Source organism: Lasioglossum baleicum, chromosome 19 (assembly GCF_051020765.1).
Source record: "Lasioglossum baleicum chromosome 19, iyLasBale1, whole genome shotgun sequence".
Classification (NCBI taxonomy): Eukaryota; Metazoa; Arthropoda; class Insecta; order Hymenoptera; family Halictidae; genus Lasioglossum; species Lasioglossum baleicum.
The window spans coordinates 8583918-8603817 of record NC_134947.1 but is presented as its reverse complement, the minus strand read 5'-3'; the positions used below and the strand labels follow the sequence as shown (position 1 = coordinate 8603817).

General features: G+C 41.2%; 1 protein-coding gene and 1 long non-coding RNA gene across 2 annotated transcripts in view; both read left to right on the top strand.

Annotated features, from left to right (window-relative positions):
* The window catches only part of LOC143218567 (uncharacterized), a 362474-nt gene that overhangs the window by 173942 nt on the left and 168632 nt on the right, over window positions 1–19900 (top strand). The gene's annotated exons all lie outside the window — the stretch shown is intronic.
* Window positions 651–14488, top strand: LOC143218292 (uncharacterized). Its single transcript, XR_013011014.1, has 2 exons — window positions 651–13990; window positions 14094–14488. It is a non-coding gene; the product is annotated as an uncharacterized LOC143218292 (long non-coding RNA).

Here is a 19900-nt window from a genome sequence, read left to right as displayed (position 1 = left end):
CGTATATTATATACACAACAACTAAAATACTATAAATAACTATAAATGTTTTTTATGAAGTTTTATACGTAGCAATGCAGATTTGAAATGCTTGACACGACTGATTTCAACAAACACAAAGCCGAAACTGAACTCTGGCATCAGTTTTCTTAAGAACCAACACGATATTTTGAAATAAATGACGGTCTACGGACAACGGAATACATACAATGTAAGGAAAGTCTGCAATGCGGCGACTGAAAAATTTTATTTTCAGTAATTGTCGTCTTATCTATGTATTGTAATTATAGTGCCAATGAACACTCGAGATTCTTCCGAGTAAAATAAGTCCAAACACAATATAAACGGGACTATTTTTATTGACTTAAATACATAATTAAAATAGTTTGCTCCATATTAAATCGATATAGTGTATTATATCTGAATAGTGTACACATATATATTAGCATTGTAAATAGTGTAATAGTGTAGTGTGTGAATAAATTATTTTTTTGTTACAAAAGGTATTTTTTGTATTAAATATACTATAAACGAGAGACTAACATTAAAAAATACAAAAATAATTTATACAGAATAAATATACTAATAAATAATAAATAACAATAATATAACATTTAATAAAATTTTACATTTAAGTAAGCTGACATAATTGCGCGCTTATAGCCACGCGCCGTTTCATCGCAGCGCGCCGCGCCGTATCCCGACGAACGACCGCGCTAGTGGAAGAGCACCACTGGCGTCAACGCATGTCGGGCGAAGATATTTTGCTTTCTGGTTCGGTAAAAACGTCGACCATGCAAACTTCACAGGGGGGTTTCTCAAGATAAAAGTCTGCTCTTTCGCGTGGTATAGTTCAATTTTTCGCTGGACCCTTATTTTTTGAGATAAATTCGAAAATATCCGCAAAAATTGGTGCAAAAGTGGTGCATCTCCGTCTTTAATCATTGTTTAAACATGTTTAAACAATCATAATGTATTAATATTGGATATCACTGTATTCGGGAAAGTCTACAGAATCTTTTGCTGTAAACAACAATTCAATATCTTTTATAATAACATCGCAATATTTGTTTAAAGTTGAAAAATATGTCTTTTTTTAAAACTCCATTTTCTCAAAAACTGGACGTATAGGAAAAAAATTAAAACCAGATTCGGAATCAGCGCAAAAAACTCTATAAGAAGGACCCAAGAGTATATTGAAATCAAATTTGGTGTTGGACAGTGTTATTGGCGATAGTTTTTCGCAAAGATCTCGAAAACTAAAATCGAGCGGCGCTAATATGTATAGGAAATAGTTGTTCCAAATGTAGAAATCTATAACATATTTAAATTTCATCAAAATCGGTGAGAGAGCCCTGAAAGTAAATAATTACCGTATTTTTTTGTGGAGAATCCAAATCTTCAATGAAAAATGGGGGTTCTCATTTAAGTTTTTCATCTTCCCTCACCCCGACCCCCACGAGCTGGCGGGGGGGGGGGTCGAGTTTGGTATCATTGGACAAACAACCTTCGCGACGAACAACTTTCATTACCCACTTGTTTTGGTCCGATGCATAGTTCTCGAGATATTCCAATGTCTTCAGATAAAATGACCACCCTGTATAATATTTATGGTGAATTGATAACAGTCCGAAACGTGAAAAATTGACGGGGAACTCCCGCGTTAAAATTCCGCATTCGGTGGATCGTAGAATCCGGCGCGGCGCGCTGGTTCGGCGTATAATATTATCATCTTTGTTCGAAAGTTTTCTTCGTTTTGCGAACTAAACGGGCGCAGGCTGCGGTTTACGGACTCGTACGATATTTATGAGGGTAGCTGTGTATCGGTCCGTCGACGTATCGAGTTATTCATGAAATATCAATTCTATTAAGCTGCGGCGGCGGCGGCGGCGCGGTGGATATATTCCGTTCAGCGAAAGAGGTAAGATGAATTTCCTCTGTGCGGCGATTTCAAAGGGTTTCCCGAGGCGGTGCGGCGTGTTAGTCGGGCGATCCACAAAGGATCTTAGCGTATCGCTGACACCCGAATAGCGAAGCAACCGGAAACGCGACCGAAACCGGCGCGGCGCCGCGGTCGGCGCTCCTTTTAATTTATAATTTTAATAAACGCTCGCGCTCGCCCGGGCAAACCAGACGCGTTTGTTTCGAGCGCGAAGTCCGCTCGCGGCACTCGCCATTCTTCCCCGACGAAACCTTTGTTCGCGGGCACACGCGAGTCTCGAGGCATTTTTAGCCGGTCTTTCCGCGGGAAGAAACTTGGAAGATTTCTGCGCGCGACACCGCCCCGCACCGACCCCCGCGTGTAGAAACGCTAGAAAAGGAAACACCGTCTAGGTTTTCCTGCACCTTTTGCCCCCGCGACGAGAGAAATCGTATTATTCGGCGGCGCCGCGCCGGGATTCTATTCGAAGAAAGAAAGAAAAAAGGATTTGCGTGTTACGCCGCACCGGATTTGCCCTTTTTATTTCCTTTCGTATTTTTACTCGAACAGGTTAAAGTGCAGGTGCTTCTCGCATTGTTCTGCTCGCCGGATGAAAGGGAGAGAGGGAGATAGAAAGAGGGACAAGCGCGTCTCTGGCATTGTTCGGTGAAATGGGAAGGAAAGAACTCGGAAAACGCGCCATTGTTCCGAAAAACTCAGGTGGAGACAATGAAAAAGCAAACAGGCCGGGAAAGCCGGCGAACGCGCGATTACAAACTCGACGAGACCCCGTACCCCGTTGGTCACCGATTAATTCCACGGCGCCGAGTTCGGAAACGTAGTTTCCTCGTTAATGATTCGACGCCGATATTTCGGGACCGCGAGCGTATTCCGCGCGGTGCACGCTCGTTTATTGGTCTCTCGGGGAGCAATTACGCGGTAGTAATTCCAACGCAAACCGTACACCGGTCGTCCCCGAAACTTTTTAGCCTGCCACGACATCGGAGACAATTGCGTTACGCGGACGTAACGACGACAAACTATCCCTTCGCCGCGCAACGACGCGACCTGACGACGCACAGGCCGACCCGCGTTGTTGCGCAAAACGTCGGAAACCGTACACCCCCGCACGGGGGCGACCCACCCAGCTTTATTCGAAACTGTGAGCCGCGAGACAACCCCCGTTGAATCACGAATCAAAAGCACTGCTAAATGTTTCCGACCACAGACACGCCGCGCCGGCCAGTTTGCTCACTTGCTTGCAATCCACCCAAGCGTTCCTTGATGTGTAATACAGTAATCCTTCTACAGGGTGGCTGAAAAGTTCCCGGAGTTTTTTCAAGCATCTCAGCAGCATAAAAATACCGCACAAACGAATGAATCCACACACTTGACCGAATAATAAGTGTTAGAATGATATTTGTCCTAATATGAATATGTGATCGCTATTGGTCAGTTTATTAGTTGATAGAGTCACCACCATGTGGCGCTGTGTGCGTACTGTTCTTTTTGCTCTACACAGTTGCTGCTTCTATATTTTTTTTCTTACTCAGTTCTTCTACACTTACCCGGGGGGTGTCGACTCTGGTACTTTTTCGAAGCACTGTTCAGGGCGCCCTCTCAGCTAAGATCGGAAGCCGAACTACAACGTATATGTGTGTGGTGATCACACAAACGTGTACTCACACATAGTTAACCTTGCATGTACGTGTAATCGTATTCTTCGCTAGCTATTGAAGGTTATATGAATCTGTTTTCGTAGAAAATTAATTTTCTACGTATAAAGGTTATACTACGTATAAAAATTATACTACGTATAATTATTCAAAAAATTATGATATTATAAAAATAGTCATAGATTCTAAGAATTAAATACAGAGTGCGGCAATAACTCCCATATTTCAAAGGAGGATTGAAAATAGTGGTACGAGGTATTACCAGAAACTTTATTTCTCAAATAAAACTAAACGTGGGAGTTATTTCTGCCAAACCCTGTAGAAAGAATTCGCAAAAATAGTCGGAAATGGCAAATATTGCGTCCAGCGATGTCGATGAGCACATGAGCACGTGGAAAATGGTTGAATACTTAGCTGGACAGCTGGACGCCGTCAAAGTGGGGATACAGCTTCTATCCCCACCGCCAGGGGCGCTACTGTGCTGCCACCAAGCGGCCAAGCGTAAGGATCGAGAAACGACTAAATTCGTTCCCACTTTTTAACAAAGGAGTCGACACCCCCTGCACTTACCTGCCATATTGTCATGTACAAAAGTTGTTGTGTTCTTACGCTAATAAAATATCTATTGTTCACGAATCCATCCTGAAAGGTTATCCACTGTCTAAGCCTAAATCCATCAATAAGTTTTATTAATTCATTAATGTTGTAAACTCTAGCTATGGATTCGTGGTTAAGGAACAGAAGAGAAGATGTAACAAAGTATGGTTATAACAAAAGTGTTTAGCCGCGGAACTGTGGGTTCGCGACTGTTCCGGATCACTGCCCGCCAAGTTAATCTTGGGCAGCTAGTTCAAATGATAGAATGATCGCAAAAGACAATAATTGATTCGCTTGACTTGATATCGCATGAATACGTTAATGGAAGCGTTTCGTCCCGGACCTGCTAGTGGACTCGTCAGTAAGGCTGATCTAGCAGGTCCTGCCTTATACGCGCGCAGATGATGATATGAGGATTCGCGTTTGTGATTGAACGCAAGCGAGGGATCTCGACTGATTTGATCCGGTTCGCGAGGGATTTCGACCGACGCGATCCCGGTTTGTCGGGTGTCCTGATCACTGGACGACGAACTACCGTGATGCTAACTTTGCACATGTAATGAACGATTGACAAGACAACGGCTCGTGCGTTGTACTTGTCTACCCGAGGACTGAAGAATGTCACGGCGTTAGAGCGTAAAACTCAACTGAGCGACTTCGTCTTCCAGTCCTAGCGCGATGCCCGTTGGATTCTCGAATATGAAATAAGATGCACTGATTGGTTCCTGCGGAAAGTTGCATTTCCCAATCAGTACACACTTTGACTTCTAGGACCTCCTTCTTCCCGTAGCTCTGAATGAGGCCCTGGGAAAGAGGAGTGGGGCGAGATCTTACTCGGTCGACGCACAGTGGGGTATTTGATCAATCTAGCTGGCCAAAATTATTTTTTTTGCTTAACGCGTTTGAAATGTACCTACTAACTTATATATAGTATTTTATCTTTAAAAAATAATTATAAACAAATAAAAATGAACAATTTTTATTGAAAGTATTATTTTTCACTGACTTAACAATATGCGCGAATTACTATAATATAAACAATATAATATAAATTTCCTATTTCACCATATAATATAATATAATAGAATATAATATAATATAACATATGATACATCCACATTAATATAATATATATAATATTATATATAATATAATAACTAATATAATATATAATATTGCTGGGGCAGTCGTGTTTTCCGTGTCTATGAGGGCTACCCGTGATTGATCGAATGACTGCTTCGGTGGCCGACCCGGTCTCACTACAACGCGTGGCAGTTCAAAAGTTTTGTCAAGCCAATTTCGATTTGTTTCTAAAAAAACCCCTTCTCTTCTCGATGCTGCAGTCCATCTATGCTTTATTTCTGACTTTATACGGGAAAATTTTCTTCGAATTTCCTCTTTCTATTCATCAGAATAATCCTCCTGATCACACAAGTAGTCCTCAGCGTATGACAATTTTGCATTTAGATTGGCATTTTTCAGATGCTGCATAATGTCCCATATTTGCTTCCGTATGAATATCTTAATATTAGATGGTCCTACAATAATAAATGAAGCATTTAAATCAGGTAAACCATCACTTTAAAAAATATCATTCACGTCAACAAATCTTCTTTTAACGATAACTTATGAAATCGCAAATTATCGCAACTGTTTTTTTACACTAAAATAAAGCTGAAACCTTCCACTTTACAGTGGCTAAACAAACATTACCGGGACGGACCCTGGCGTACAACTAATTCCTTCCGATTGTATGTAGATTGAGATTAAACCTGCCTTCATATTGACTTTTACACTTGATGTTAATTTATTTAAATGAACACATATCTGATTAAAATTGTGTGAAATACACACACTTACCTGCCACAACACTATCCATCATCGGTTTTCTTAAAATAACTTTCGTGATTAAAAATATTTCACTTCGAACGTTGCTAATGCGGACGACACGACGAAAGGCACAAGCACTGTACTGAATGACTAAACTTCAAGTGATCGTACCTCCGTACGGAAATGCCAAATCGGGAAAACACCGATGGTTTATTGACCCCCCAATATTCAACTTTTCCAGGTAACAACTCATTTTTACCTCGGATGAGTTTGACGAAATCGACTTTTGGCCAGCTAGATCGGCCAAATACCCCACAGTGCGACGACGCGACGGTTCCAGGTAATTCGAGACCCTGCGTAACGGTCGCGGACGGTCCTTCGGAGGGACAAAATTTATGACACCGTGTAATTTCGAGGGTGTAGAAAAACTGAACGTTAAACAGATGCCTTGACTGGTCGCCGAATGACCCTAGTTTGTTTAATCCTTGAGGAGGATATTTAGGCACGTTCGCATCATAAATCCTGTCCGAAGGAAACCTACGAATTCTATTCCTGTGCGACGGAACAAAAAGAAAATATGTTTAACGAAAGATCAAAAGATACGAAAGGAAAACTAACAGAAGAAGATAATGAACGATGAGTGATCGCACGAATGTGATGAATGTCAGTATGACGAGCGCAAGAATACTATGTTTGTGTCAGTATGACAAGAAGAAATTACAAGAATTCGGCGATAGGCACGTGTAGCTCACTTTTATACCCACGTGGGCCATCGGTTTTGGAAGGATTACGGGACTGTAAAATTAAACGTATAGATTCGCAGCAACGTTCGTTAGGGTAATGACCTAATACACGGTGCTGCGGAGGAGGGAAACGAATAGGGTAACGTAATTGGAGTAAGGAAAACATGATGCGATGGCCCACGATACAATTCGACGGGTTCGATGAACGCTTCGATCCGGCAAGGTTTACATCGGCGGTCGATCACCTCGCCGGTTGTTGTCAAATCCGCACAGCTGATATCGCCGCGGCGATGAGCAAAAACTCTCGAACGCGTTCTTATGTCTCACCGGTGTCGATTGTGTCCAAAGTAACTAGCCGAGAATAGAAATCGCTCGGGATAGCCTTGCAATTCTTCAAAAACGGACTTTAGGTTTTTGAACAATTAACAATGAAATGAACCAAAAACATTTACAACAAATGTTCAAAATTGCCACCTTTTTTGATTCGATACATTTGCGGACCCGCTTTCTAAAATTCCCGACGATGGTCGCGCACTCTTCCACCGTAACCTCGCACGCGTCAACACCGCACAGTGGGGAAAAGTGATCTAACTCGATTCAAAAAGAAATAAATTTCGATAGAAATGAGGTAGAGCGATGAATTTTTTTTTTAATTAAAGCTGAAACTTTGCAGAATATGGGAAAAATAGGGAGATTACGGTACGAACGGTTTTTAACCTTGAGAAAATTCGTTAAACTTTCACAATTTCAAGAAAATGCTATATATCATTTCCCGTAGATTTTTTCACGCTGATTTCAAATCTGGTCTCAAAATTTGTCTACGACCTCTGGTTTTTTTTCAAGAAATCGATTTTTGTGAACAGAGCTAATGTAATCATTTTTCGTTGAAATGATTTGGTAACCCACTAGTTTGAAGGTACAGTGGCTCACGAAAGGATTCGAACGCCCTTTAAAGCAGAATAACTTTTTTATAATTGTAACAAATGAAATTGTATGAAATTAGAGGTTTATGAAATGACACCATTTCTATAAAATTTTTTCATGTTTTTCGCAACTTCAACGTCAATGTGGCACATCTTCCCCTTATCCGATCTGATCAACTTTATCTTTTGCAGGAATTTTTAACTTCCCGATTTTATAGGGAAGTTATTGTAATGACCCCGAAAAACGAAAATCGATTTTTTAGCAGATCTTCACGTTTCATGGTCATTGCAGTCATTTTAGACTATTTTCAGCAAAATGTTCGTATGTTCGTATGTGTGTGTGTGTGTGTGTGGGTGTGGGTGTGGGTGTGTGTGTGTGTGTGTGTGTGTGTGTGTGTGCGTGCGTATGGCCGTTTCTATGTAATCAAATTTTTCGTTAACGTTTTCAGAAAAAGTAACAACGCGATCAGGATGATGAATGATGCAATCGATGTGCCCCGCTGTAACTTAGAGCTGATTAGATTTTGGTCCATTTTGGTCAAGTAGTTTTTTAGTTTTTTTAGTTTTTTTCGAAAGAAGTTCATTCAACAATGCAATTTATACGAGAGAACGGAAAGTTTCCACCGAAGAAACAAACGTAATTACACAAAAAATTTTTTTTCGATTTTTTTAAAATTTAAAAAAAAAAAATTTTTTTTAAATTTTTTCTGTACTTTACGATGATGTTTCCGCTTACAATAATCGAAAATTATCCCAATGCAAGAGTGAGTTAATCATTTCTACTCCCGAGAATACATTTTCAAAGAATATCGATGAAAGTACAAAAAAAATTTATATTACAATCTTTAAAAAAACAATCAGTTCAAAACGAATTATTAACTGAGCTTAAATTGAAAATTATTATAATATAAACTATATGATAATTATTAATAACATTGATGTTGAAAACGGATTGGTTAATGGAGCACACACATGCGGAATATTAAAATTTATTACTTTTCAAGAAAATACTAAAATTCCGTCTATATTGTGGTTAGATTTTCAATTGGCCAGAGTAGGAGTGAAAGTAAGAACTCGTTATCGTGATTATATGAAAAATGCAAATATTGATCAAAATTTTACACCAATAATAAAAATATCGAATCAAGTAAATATGTCGAGTGAGGAAAAATATCAAATCACACGTAGTCAATTTCCAGTGGTTCCTGCTGAAGCGATTACGATTCATAAAAGTCAGGGACAAACATACGAGGAAGTATGTTTGGATTTTAAAAAATCAGAAAGGCGAACTTTACAAATGTTGTATGTAGCACTGAGCAGAGTTTCAAAATTGAGCGCGGTTTATATATTTTGGGACAATTGAAATTAACAGTATCGAAGAAAACCAAGATCAATACTGCAAACCCGGATAATGAGGAGTTGTATCGTTTGCGAAAAACTAATTGAGACAATTTATTTTGCAACATTAGTGTGCTATAACAAGGAACCAAGGGAGCAACGAGCATGCGATGTTGGTTTAATGCGACGCCATATAGCAAACATTATGATAAGTAGAAAACTATTGAATTTCCCTGAAAACGTATAATCTTCTTAAAACGTACACTTAATAATGATAATAATATACTGCAACTAACGAATCGGGAAGTTCTTTGTGTGGCTCGTGGAGAGTCACACACCAAATTAAAAAAAAACATTAATAGCTATAGGTACTACTAGCCATGCGTACCACTAACCTTTTCGCAAGAGCAGTCCTATCCGCGAGCTCGCAAGGCGAGCGAGCGAGCAACAATAACCCTCTAGTTTTTTAACACAATGGCACAATTTTACAGGGGACGTGAAAAAAATTTCACCAGGTGTAGCTATGGTCCACCCTAATGTGGCACGTCTTTCCGACGTCCGATTGATCTAAAACTTTGGATATATAATTTTTTCATGAAATGGGACAATATTGGGGGGAGTCGTGCCCAAAATTTCATGGTCGAAAAATAAGGTCCACCCTAGTGTAGGTTCATATTTTATTCACACGGAATGTAGTAATACAATAGTAAATGTAAAAATACAGGGTGATAATATACAGGGTGAGTTAACTATGACAAATCACCTGAATAACTTGTGCATTTATTGAGATAGGTTACTATTGCAATGTGATATCCCTCCAATGTCTGTTTGAGTAGACTGATAGTCCAGTCAACGAAAAGTTGTAGAGGGAAATGGAAGGAACACAATTTTTAACTTTGGGTCTTTGTTTGGACTAGTTAGGAGGTAAACATACTAAAAGTCCCCACTCCTAGGAGGGGAGCGGGTGCAGGCGGGCACGTAGAAGGTCCCCTTTTTCGGTTTTGCGCTTATATCTCGGAAACTATGCGCCCTAGCGATAAGATCATTCTATACGAAATTAAAGCTGACAAAATATGCCACAGGATTGATTCGATTCAGTTTTTCGCTATCTCGCATAGTTTCCGAGATATCCGCGCTCAAAGTTCACTTTGGCATTATTTGTTAGAGTTAGTGTTTTTGCTTCAATTTCAATTTCAACACTTCAATTTCAACTTCACTTTCAATTTCAATTTCAATTTCAACTTCACTTTTTCAGTTTCCACACTCCCATTTTTCAGTTTCAACATCAATTTCTCAATTTCAACATCAATTTTTCAAATTCCACATCACTTTCAACTTCAATTCCAACATCAATTTTTCAATTTCAACTTCAATTTGTCAGTTTCAACATCAAGTTTCCAATTTCCACTTCAATTTTTCTGTTTCAACATCAATTTTTCAATTTCAACATCAATTTTTCAAATTCCACATCACTTTCAACTTCAATTCCAACATCAATTTTTCAATTTCAACTTCAATTTGTCAGTTTCAACATCAAGTTTCCAATTTCCACTTCAATTTTTCTGTTTCAACATCAATTTTTCAATTTCATCTTCAATTTTTCACTTTCAACTTTAAATGCACGTAGAAGGTCCCCCTTTTCGGTTTTGCGCTTATATCTCGGAAACTATGCGCCCTAGCGATAAGATCATTCTATACGAAATTAAAGCTGACAAAATATGCCACAGGATTGATTCGATTCAGTTTTTCGCTATCTCGCATAGTTTCCGAGATATAAGCGGAAAATCGAAAAAGGGGACCTCCTACGTGCCCTCCTGTACTCCGCTCACCTCCTAGTAGTAGGTACTATTAATTGTTTACCTCCTAACTAGTCCAAACAAAGTCCCGAAGTTAAAAATTGTATTCCTTCCATTTCCCTCTACACCTCCCTTATGAGCATTCATTGACTGGACTATGACTCTCGCAAAATCTGTGTCGGCACGATCAAAAAGGGAAGTTTCAAGACCTAGCTTAATCTGGCGTCTCTGGCCGTGACGAGGTAAGAGTTTCGAGGATTTCGTGAACTCATCGCGGATTCGCAGGTGGTACGTTTCTAGTAATAGTAAAAAGCCGCTGACTCAGCGTGTCTCATTGACCAGCGCACGTGTTAAGACCGTGGGTGGTGTAGATCTTGGACGAAAGCAAACAGGAGATCCGACCGATCGAACGAAACAAACACAGTGAACGAATAAGGAAAAAGTTCCGTTCGAGGTTCGAGCGTCAATAACTCGGGAATTGGTTATTACACCGACAGAAAACGAAGCTTGTTACGAAGAGAAATCGTGCGTGCTTTGAAAAGTTGAAAATAACAGCATGTTAAAATATTTCGTGACCGCGGCGGAAAGCTTCGAAGCCATTTTAAAAATGTTCTCGCCGTATTTCCGCGGACGTCTCTTTCAATTTCATGTGAATGCGAATTTATACGCGCGCGAACACATGAATTCCTCGGCTCGTACTGTCAGGAAGATATTGCTTTTCCATTTTCATTCGATTTAGCAAGAGTTTCCCGGGACTCGGGCGCACTTTAACGCGCCGGGTTCTCTGCAAACCGGCGAATTCAATGACGGTGCCTTGGAGAGTCACGTAATCGAATTACGCGCAACTTTGTTAACCCGTGGATTTGATTCCGAGGGAAATAGTGTGCAATAGCGGACCCGGTTAAACGAGCTTACAAACCAGGAACGAAGTCAAAGCCCGGTGTCAAATAAACGGTGTTTTCGCGAATCTTTGGTCCAGCCGCGGTCGGCGCGGCGAGCTACTTTACGCTCGAATTATCGTCCAGCGTCTGCAAACGGAATCGCGAACCTCTTCATCGTCGAACTTTATCGAATCGAGCGCACCACCCTATTCTCTACCATAATTCCCGAATAATTAGCCTGCCGATTTTTCAAGCGAAACTTCTTTGCTGAGGTGGCTACAATTTTCTAGTGTAACGGAAGTGACGCAGGAGCGTTACGGAAGTGACGAAATTTCGCGAATAACCTCGAATACATTTTTTAATGTTTTCGCGGCGCAATGGTTCGATCGTTTTGTTACGAGCCGAGGGCTGGCGGATAGACGTGGCCGAGGTTTGTTCGTGTGAACAGGATTGTCGTGGACTAGCCGATGCCTGTTTCATCACCGGGTGTCACAGGATAGATTTTCGTGGACTAGCCGATGCCTGTTTCATTACCGGGTCGCCACGAGGTTAGGAGAAAGTGTAGTCGTGGACTAGCCGATGTCTGTTTCACCACCGGGTCGCCACTAGTTTAGGAAAGACAGAGGGTGTCGTGGACTAGCCGATGTCTGTTTCACCACCGGGTCGCCACTAGATAGGGAAAGGGTTGTCGTGGACTAGCCGATGCCTGTTTCATCACCGGGTGTCACAGGATAGGTTTTCGTGGTCTAGCCGATGCCTGTTTCATCACCGGTTCGCCACTAGGTTAGGAGAAAGGGTAGTCGTGGACTAGCCGATGTCTGTTTCACCACCGGGTCGCCACTAGATGGAAGGTTGCGAACTAGCCGATGCCTGTTTCATCACCGGGTGTCACAGGATAGGTTGTCGTGGACTAGCCGATGCCTGTTTCATCACCGGGTCGCCACTAGGTTACGAGAAAGGGGTAGTCGTGAACTAGCCGATGCCTGTTTCATCACCGGGTGTCACAGGATAGGTTTTCGTGGTCTAGCCGATGCCTGTTTCATCGCCGGGTCGCCACTAGATAGGGAAAGGGTTGTCGTGGACTAGCCGATGCCTGTTTCATCACCGGGTGTCACAGGATAGGTTTTCGTGGTCTAGCCGATGCCTGTTTCATCACCGGTTCGCCACTAGGTTAGGAGAAAGGGTAGTCGTGGACTAGCCGATGTCTGTTTCACCACCGGGTCGCCACTAGATGGAAGGTTGCGAACTAGCCGATGCCTGTTTCATCACCGGGTGTCACAGGATAGGTTGTCGTGGACTAGCCGATGCCTGTTTCATCACCGGGTCGCCACTAGGTTACGAGAAAGGGGTAGTCGTGAACTAGCCGATGCCTGTTTCATCACCGGGTGTCACAGGATAGGTTTTCGTGGTCTAGCCGATGCCTGTTTCATCGCCGGGTCGCCACTAGATAGGGAAAGGGTTGTCGTGGACTAGCCGATGCCTGTTTCATCACCGGGTGTCACAGGATAGGTTTTCGTGGTCTAGCCGATGCCTGTTTCATCACCGGTTCGCCACTAGGTTAGGAGAAAGGGTAGTCGTGGACTAGCCGATGTCTGTTTCACCACCGGGTCGCCACTAGATGGAAGGTTGCGAACTAGCCGATGCCTGTTTCATCACCGGGTGTCACAGGATAGGTTGTCGTGGACTAGCCGATGCCTGTTTCATCACCGGGTCGCCACTAGGTTACGAGAAAGGGGTAGTCGTGAACTAGCCGATGCCTGTTTCATCACCGGGTGTCACAGGATAGGTTTTCGTGGTCTAGCCGATGCCTGTTTCATCGCCGGGTCGCCACTAGGTTAGGAGAAAGTACCCCAGTCGTGGACTAGTAGTAGTAGTAGTAACAGTTACTGCCGGGGAGGGGCGGCTCGGCCGCCCCTCGCTTCCTCAAGGCACACCAGATCTTTCATCACCAGCAGTGTTGCCATATTGAGCGCCGTTTCAAGCTCCCGTACTCCCCTACATACCCCTTCCACTATTCCGTTCCAGCATTCTAGCCGTAGACTGGTCGCGCGGAGTGGGGCGAATGGGAGCCACGTTGCGCGTGCGCGATGGGGACACGACGATGAAACGATGAAATGACAAACATAATTAACATATCGCAAGTTTTAGGTTATCGCTGCGTATCGTACCTATCATGTACTTATACTTAATGAAATGAATCGTTCCACATAGAGATTATAAACATTGTTTATTATAAATAAAATGAATTTCAGTCGTGCACTGAAGTATGAATGGCTTATTACAAGGTATATTGAACAAAATGTTGAAATCTGTAGTATTGAGTTACATTACAGTAGAATCTCATAAATGTCATAAAATTAAATCATAATATATTTTAACACTTTTAAGAAATGGACATAGCAAGTTTTGAAACTACCTTTTTCAATGCATATATTAAAAAGTTTGGTATTGGGAAGATGAAACTAATTAAGTCTTTCGACATCTGCATTTGAATGCGGCAGTGACAGGCATATAAATGCGAGTTTCGCTACTTCATCGTACAATAAATTACGTAATGTATCTTTTAATTCGCTAACGGCGCACCAAAATTCAGGGACATTTAATTTTTTCAGCTATTCTCTTTCATCTCCGGAAGGGTGTGTGGCTAATAAAACCCATTGGCGAATCACTTTTGCTGCTATGACTTTGGACGGAAATTGTTTTACAATAATTTCTATTTGACCTATGTGTTTACTACAATCTAAAGCTACCTCTGGAGTTAAAAAATTTAAAGCCTCTACAAACTGATTATTACATGGAAGTCTTTTTATCGACTCAACATACGCAGTTTGAAAAAACTTCTGTATAACTTTGTAAAATTCTACGATTTCATTATTTATCTCTGGCTTACTTTCTCTTAACTCTTGTATTGACTTGGTCGCTTCTGGCCCAATAAAAATACTTTGTAATGGTAATAATGTGTTTGTATCATTCACATTTAATGTTCCAAATTTGTCTTTCTCCAAAAATTCTGTTTTAATGAAATGGGTCCCTATGAATCCTATACATTTTTTACAATCTTCAGCAAGTTGATGTACTAAAATATCGTGCGATTGAAATAAGCGATTGTATTGATTAAAATGTGTTAAAAATGTACTTCAAAAATTGTAAGTAGGGTTTCGAAAAATCATGTGTCATATGAGAATATATACTGAAATTCATTTTATTTATAATAAACAATGTTTATAATCTCTATGTGGAACGATTCATTTCATTAAGTATAAGTACATGATAGGTACGATACGCGGCAATAACCTAAAACTTGCGATATGTCAATTATGTATGTCATTTCATCGTTTCATCGTCGTGTCCCCATCGCGCACGCGCAACGTGGCTCCCAGTCGCCCCACTCAAGATCCTCATCGCGCATGTGCAACGTGTCTCCCATTCGCCCCACTCAGTCCCCGTCATCAGAGAGGGGGTACATCATTTCAGCGTGACTCCCCTCATATGGCATCACTGATCACCAGTATTACAATTGGCGCTGCCGGCACTCGGCCCTTTTTAGCGGGTTACATTTATCCACGTTTTTCAGCCGTCCCCTCTGTTTTATTCGGCTCGGGCCATTTTCAGAGTCGTCGACTTAGTAGACGGGTCGGTCATCATTCATGATGACGGGCCATGCTACCTAATTTGTCAGTTTTTGACCTGTTTTACGGGTCGGTATGAACGTCGGGCCCCCTCACCTTCAGACCTGCAGGGTGTCTCGCCTGCCCTTTCAGACTCCCCCCCACTTCACCATATTTTCATGTCGAATGTGTAAAGTTCTTGAAGCCCGTCTCTACTCTGTTTCCGGATAGTCCAGAAACCTGCCCACACCGTCCCCTAGGGTTAATCCCCTCCGCCTGTGCTATGAGTCTATTGGGAGTACAAATGCAGGGTATTATTTGACCATTGGGAAGAAGTTACTGTTACTTCGGATCCAATCCGACTTCAACGAAATCACGGCTGCGCCGAGATATCAATTCCATTCGGTCTTCACCTGTCGAACCTACTTCGCGATGGGGTTGAGAAGGAAGGGTTCACCAACTTCACCGAAATCTGTCTCCTGAGAGATTTTGATATCAGATTCATCGAGATCTTCCTTCTTGGGTGGGCTTGACACATCCTAGAAAATATGGCTGATTGTTTGGATGTGACCATCATCCTCGGTTCTGGTCGGTGTTCAGCAATTAGCTCCGTCCACCCGGCCTTTTCCTTAAAGGTTTCTTAAATTCCGTTTGCGTTTCTTGATTCCATTTTTAGTAGGGTCCGTGCCCAGTTTCCACAGTGGTACCATTTGTTCGCTGACCACTCCCCTTTCCTTACTCTATCCTCCAAACAGGGCAGATAGAGCAGCGGCGGGTACCCTTATGAGGCGGGATGGTCAACTTGGGCTTCCAACAGTTCACCGATTCCCTGAATAAAGGGGAAATTGTTGCCATTGGTTGCCGTATGACCCCGACAGTAGGTACCGAGTTCGTAGCAGGAGAAAAAATCACCTTGGAAATTTATGCCACACCCGGGAATCGAACCCTGGCCTTCCTGCTACGAATCAGACACTCTACCACCTGAGCCACTGACCCTCCTAGTCGTGGACTAGCCAATCTCTGTTTCACCATCGCACAGTGGGGTATTTCGCTGAAAAACGGGAATAAAATATTGTAGCGTTATTTATGGGCTCACGGTCACAAATAAGTAGGTCGTTGGATTCGTCTTGACGCCAGCTATAAGATTATGAAATAAAAATTATACTTTAACATTTAAAAAATCAAAATAATTCTTATTTTTTGGCGAAAAAAATTTTTTTTTAAATTTTAAATATATAATTTTGTACATGTTTCAATACTGTTCAACTTTTATTGGAACCATTTTGTCGTCAGATTATCCGAACTCTTGAAAAGTAGTGATAATGGAATGCTTTGATTACTATGTACTGAGTTGAGATAGGTGTACAAAGTCTTCACAGATTTTATTCTGTTATCATCTAAATTAGTATTGTTATTAATATTTCAACATTACCAATCATTCTGTAAGTTTTTTTTCGATTTCAAAACTTTATTGACGATTTTGGTATACAATTGAGCTGAATTGAGCACTCCTTCTGGTACCCTTACATTCTATAAAGCTTTGCGATCATAGTCCAACAAAAAAATCTTCCGAATTTTTCCGAATTCGAGAGTTATAACTAATTTAAGTAGAAATGAGCATGGAAAGTCGCAGCGTACGCGTAGTACACCTGCACCGCAAACTCTCGCGGTCTAACGGAAAACTAAAATATAACATAAGAGAATATAATAGATGCTCTGAATAGTTTGCTCAGCACTCTATGATGGAACTGTTTTGACTGAATACTGCAAGGAAACGATTGAATCGAAGGCTTCTTTGCAGCAACAATGTAAACAAAGATCCTCGTAAGATCTCGTAGAGAATCGGGCGAACGCGTTCGACCGCGAGAGTTTGCGGTGCAGGTGTACTACGCGTACGCTGCGACTTTCCATGCTCATTTCTACTTAAATTAGTTATAACTCTCGAATTCGGAAAAATTCGGAAGATTTTTTTGTTGGACTATGATCGCAAAGCTTTATAGAGTGTAATGGTACCAGAAGGAGTGCTCAATTCAGCTCAATTGTATACCAAAATCGTCAATAAAGTTTTGAAATCGAAAAAAAACTTACAGAATGATTGGTAATGTTGAAATATTAATAACAATACTAATTTAGATGATAACAGAATAAAATCTGTGAAGACTTTGTACACCTATCTCAACTCAGTACATAGTAATCAAAGCATTCCATTATCACTACTTTTCAAGAGTTCGGATAATCTGACGACAAAATGGTTCGAATAAAAGTTGAACAGTATTGAAACATGTACAAAATTATATATTTAAAATTAAAAAAGAAATTTTTTTTCGCCAAAAAATAAGAATTATTTTGATTTTTTAAATATTAAAGTACAATTTTTATTTCATAATCTTATAGCTGGTGTCAAGACGAATCCAACGACCTACTTATTTGTGACCGTGAGGCCATAAATAACGCTACAATATTTTATTCCCGTTTTTCAGCGAAATACCCCACTGTGCGATGTCTGTTTCCCCACCGGGTGTCACTAGGATTTCGAAAAGAGGTAAGGTATTAGGAAGTTCATCTCTCTCTCTCTCTCTCTCTCTCTCTCTCGTAACTTTATATAGAATTGTTGATAAACCTCGAGCGGTAAAGGTTTATCGATATGAGTGAAATGCTAGCTACTGGAGTTTAAAGGATGTAGGAAAGATATTGAAGACTCTCAATTATTTAATATAAAGAGTACAAGATATTCTCTAGAGAAATGGAATACACTTGTAGTGTGTTGTATTATTCGCGGAAGCTAATTCCCGATTTCTAGGTTTTCACGCACTGAGAAATGCGGGGGTAAATTAATTGACTTGACTTAAGAACCGCGTTTCGAAACTTCTTTCAAGTTAAAACGATCGACAGGGAATCAGACCCAATCTCACTTGACGCGTACAGATTCGTGTTCAGTCTTCAGCTAAGCCCGTGGTGGCCAAGCTCGAGCCCTTTATATACTAATGAAATTGCTCAGAAAATGGTAGTGGGGGTAAGCGGAAATCTGGAAGATTGTCTATGTTTCCCCCAGATGTATGCACTTTCCCATAAGGGGAAAAACTGTTTATTTGGGCATGCGAGCTGGACCTCCTGCATGAACACGTGGTTTCAAGAAGGGAGCAAAAGTCACGTAGGCAAAGCCTCCGTACGTAACAGTTTATTACGAATTATAAAGCAATTTTGCTAATTGTCAAACAAAATCAACGTTTCGATCCTAGTTTGGATCTTTCTCAAGATTGATTTGCATCGCGAATGTTATAATAATTTTGAGAAAACAGAAATATTGAATGATTGAATGTAAGAAATGTTGTTCATAAAGACACACTCACTTGCTTTGGGGAAAATAAATTTATGTTAAATGTGTGACACGTGTGTTGCGTGCGTCGTACATGCTTGTTGTCAAGATACAGCTAGAGATAGTGATTAAACATCATGTCAAAAAAAAAAAAACATACGCGTGGAAAATCACGCGCGGCAGAAGTGAAACTTCTTGCAGTCTACTAATGCTTAGAAGTAATTTAAGATAATCCTAATGAAGCGACGACAAGATCAGGAATCAAGAATATTTGTATCATATTTTAGCTATCACAAGCCAATTGTTTCAATGATAGAATCGTAGAAAATCATAGAAAAACTAATGAACGATCAAAATTTGCGACGCAAAGAAGGAGAGCGTATGGGGAATGCTATGAACTCTGTCTCTTTCTTTCCCATACGCTCTCTTTCTTTGCGTCGCAAATTTTGATCGTTCATTATTTTCGCGCAGCACGTCATCGAATGTATATAGTCCTTGACGAACATTTAAAAAAAAATTCCAATAGAATCGATGAAAAACTGAGTTGTCGGCAGATTTTTCGTCGAAAAAGATCGGTTTCTGGCTCACCGAGCAACGGGGCGCAACGTTTTAAAAGGGTATGAATAGAACGAAATGAGAGAAGAAGTATGATAACGATTACGATCGTTTTAAAAAGTCCGGTGCCGCCGCGCCGATGGCCGAGCATCGAACTTTAATAACGGAACAAAACGAAATGTATAGGTATACAGTGAAATGGTTAATTGACCGCGCGGCTTAATTGGACGGAATTTAATGCGATAAAAATTCTAGGCAAACCGCTCTAGTGGTGATCGCATCATTTGTAGCCGAATGTCTAAATTAACGGTGAACAGCGGCGTGTTTGACCGCGTTGTTTCCCGGTAAGCATCGCGGATTCATTAATTCGTAGACATTAAAATACCCGCGAACAGTCCGCTCGTGAAAGGGCCAATTGAACCCGCCTAATCGGTCGGAAAATATCGGGAGCGTAATCCCGCGGGCCAGATTTGATTAATCCCGTCGGTTCGAACGCATCGTTTCGGGCAAACGCGTGCAATTACACGTGTGTCTCGTGAGCGATGCCGGCGGTCAGGCCAAACAAAACCGTCCGCGTTTCCGGTGGTCTGCCAACCGACCCGAGTCCTATTCAATTGATACGAAGTCGAATTAGGCTGATTAATATCACACGTCAGGTGTTCTCGATGCGACGGCAGTGCTCGCGTCAACTAAACCGCCCACGCCAACCATTTCTT